The sequence below is a fragment of the Orycteropus afer genome, unplaced genomic scaffold (assembly GCF_000298275.1).
Source record: "Orycteropus afer afer isolate SDZICR_OR568_19922 unplaced genomic scaffold, OryAfe1.0 scaffold01116, whole genome shotgun sequence".
NCBI classification, from domain to species: Eukaryota; Metazoa; Chordata; class Mammalia; order Tubulidentata; family Orycteropodidae; genus Orycteropus; species Orycteropus afer.
The window spans coordinates 196,675-200,486 of NW_006922703.1; positions in this window are offsets into that span (position 1 = coordinate 196,675).

The following is a 3,812-nucleotide window of genomic DNA, read 5'->3' on the forward strand; positions in this document are numbered from 1 at the left end:
AAACTCACTGCCATAGAGTTGATTCCTTCTCATAGCAACCCCATTGGATTTCTGAGGCTATAAATTTTTATGGAAGTAGATCATCTCATCTTCCTTCCATGGAGTGGCTGGTGGGTTTGAACCACCAGACTTCTGGTTAGCAGTCAAGTGCCTTAGGCACTATGCCACCAGAACTCCTACCCATAAAGATTACAGCCTAGAAAACCCCATGGGACAGTTCTACTCTGTCACATGAGGTCACAGTTAGTCAGAATCAACTTGATGGCACCTAACAACAGCAACATCAGTCAATCACATGAACTAGTATACTTTGGATACTAGTAAACATGTAATTTAACGTGGTTCTGAAAGGACAATGGTCTTTGCAGCCCTGTTAAGACGTACTCAAATACTTTTTGCAAATACTATGCATATAATTATGACCTGAGCAATCAAACTGAATTAATATTTAATATTCTACCATTTTTAATAAGTTTATTCTCTTTTTTTCACAATTTACATTCAATGACATTTGTAAGCCTTTGAAGAAATAGGGTTTTTTCAAATGTATGTGAACTTTAAAAAAAGTCATTAGGATTTTTCTTTTGTTTACAAAATAAATTTCCACTTAAAATAAATAAAACTTCACTACCTAAACATAAAGTCATAAAACACTATTTCATTAGGATTTACTGTTTGACCTAGGAGAATATAGAAGATGTGCATACCTGATTACTTTTTGCTAATTTGATTATAAAATGTACAAAGTCATTTAAATTAGGTCCTCTTATGCCTATAAATTTCTGCCTTAAAAAATTTTTTTGCAGTAATTGTCACATTGTTCACACTCCTTTAAAGAGTTAACTATTGGGAAATTTTCCACAGAAAATGAGTAGATTTTGCTAATATCTGTTCATGTATTACATGACTAAAATTAATTGAAGCATTTACACACATACACACACACACACACATCTCATTAACTTTATGGCAACCTGGGAATATAGTCAGTTGTGTCCAGGCATCACTTAAATTACTTCTCATTATCTTCATCTATAAAATCATGGACTTGAACCTGGATCTCGACAGAAAAGTACAGATCACCTAACATTGTGTAATTCTAGGAAATTTTTACACTGAAAAATATCTGAATGATTATTCTCAGATCTACTGTCCTTGGTAGAAACACAGTGCCTTGCACACATTAAAACAAAAAAGTTCAGTATTTGCCAAGTGACTGCTAGCTGATGTATATTCATATCACACAGACTCAAAGAACCTGATGCCTCTAGACCTCAGCTTCTCTGTGGTAATAGGAATGAATGTCTTTTCCTTAGGAACTGAGGGAAAAAGGCTGTGGGCTTTTCTTCTGTGGAATTTGACTATGCAGCTACCAATTGCCATTCTGGCAAGAGTTACAGATAGCTGTGACAACAATGGAGATACAGGAGGGCTCCTTTTGACATTATGTGATAAGAGTTTTCATAGCCTATCCAGTATCTATTCCAATGTGTTATTGAGTTCCACATCCTTTAAAAGATCAATTGGTGGGAAGGAAAATGGTATGGCATTCAAACCTATGTCACTTCTTGTTTCATTCATAGCTTTGCTGCTTGATTCCTCTGTACCTCATGTCCTCATTGCTGAAGTGGGGAAAATAATCTGGACCTACCTCACAGGGGAATTGAGGATTTTTTCTTATATTAGTGTGCTTTTGAAGTAAACTGAAAGATATGCTGGATATCTTAATGGTGTAATTTCTAAATAGATTTCCTTTAAATCCGTGTTGTTTTCTTTCTCAGTCAAACACTACAGAATGAGTGCTGCAGTTGATCTAACTTTTCAGTAGCAAATTTTGTTACTAATCCCCTATGTGTTAAACATGGGTAATTGTGTTATGTTAATACTTGATTTAGGGAGGAAAAGCAGATGGGTCTCAATTTGATGGAAATGAAGAAAGCAGTGGGAGCATCTCTGAGCCTTTTTCAATATTTCAAAAAGTGTACTAGAAATCATACATTTACCAATAATATTCCTGCTGCACAAGTCAACTAAAACATTTAATTTCCTTGCATTTCAATTTTATCTGTTAATATTGGTTATGGCATGCTGATCAGAAGCTGTGACTGGCAGCCATGATCGCCTTGATTAATAAAAGAAAAAATTGAGAAAGCCTATTATTGCATGCAATTTGGTAACTAAAATACTTGAAAACATGCAGGGGATAATAAACAGTGAAAATCTTGGGAGCCACTGTTATAAAGCATGTAAAATTATTTGGCCCTCTCTATGGATCACTTACCTTGTCCCTGAATAATGAAATGCTAGATTGTGCAGTGTGTGTGTGTGTGTGTGTGTGTGTTGCCTACCTTGGGCTATATAACTTCAGGGTAGAATTTGCCTTCTATTTTTTTTTTCCTGTTTCAAAATGATATAACTGACTTATTTATTTAGGTGTATATGTGTAAATGCTACATACACATGTATAGGATTGCAAATATGGAAAATGTTATAATTTCATGTTCTGGGTCTGTTAAAGCAGTTCTGTATATAAACTCAACATGACAAATTAAGGCAATAATTTATCAAATATTATTCCTGCTTATCTTGTTTGGTTTTATCTTGGCTTAATTTTCCATCTTTCTAGCAAGCAAATAGTATTTGAAATTGTTTTAATGCCTGGACTTTGAAACAAGTTACGGTGTTTGAAATTATATGATCTACAAGGTAATTTACCACCCTTGGAATAACCACAGACAAATATCAGTCTTGGCTGCAAGAACAAGAAATCCACATAGCTAGAAAGTGGGCATTAATCAAAACATCTGGTTGAAAAGGCTAGGATTTCTTTCTCTCTTTTTTTGGCAGAGGATTCCTGTTGGGACAGCTTAACCAGAAAAGAGTAATAATGGGCATGTTCATCCAAACCAAGAACTTTCATGCATCTTGTATTGTTACATAGCCTGTGGAATGAATCCATTTTTCTCCCTTGAGTACTGGAATGACTCCCCTGAAAGAACTCAACCCATATACAGCTGTGCCAAAATGAAGGATACCTGCCTCTCTGAAACTTTCACTGCTGCTTCTGTCGTTGTTCACTTGTCAGATAGAAAATTTTATTATCTCAGGATGCAAAATTAAAATAAAATACAAATCGATGTTAATGAAGTAAAGCGTGTGTTCTTTGATGTATCTTCCTTCCCTTCTCTATGTTTTTCCCATTATAAGGTAAATACTTTAGGTTTCCTTTTTAAATTGTATTTTGCATATCAACCCTTCCCACATTTGCTAGTATTATGTCTGACCCTGTAAGTAATTCATGACATATATTGGCTTTGGGGGACTTTGTTGTGCTCAACATTTGGTTTTTCTAAGTAGGAAGTTGGTTCTAAACTACTTTGCATTCAACTCTGCATGCTTACATGTTAACTATAAAATTAAAAATAAAGTTCAACTGTTGTATGGAAAGTGAATTTGCTCTGTAAATCTTCACCCAAATCACAAAAAATAAAATAAAGTTCAAGTAGCCAAGGGTAGTTCTGCCTTACTAAGCATGCATTTTTAGTGTAAAGGCTTCTTGAAACGTAAAGCTGCTTGACAAGCTTTGACTCTGTCAGAAGATTGTATAGGAAATTAAAATAATGACATCTAATTGAGTTACTGCTCAAGTTGATTAAACATGAAATTATACTAAATGTTTAAATGTATGTCAAACTTTAGAAAATTCATCAAAAAATGTATAGCAACATTGCAAGAAAAACTGATGTTTTCCAGTATCTTTAGCAACAACTAAATATTTCAAGAAGACTTTAAATTTCAAAATATTTAGGCAG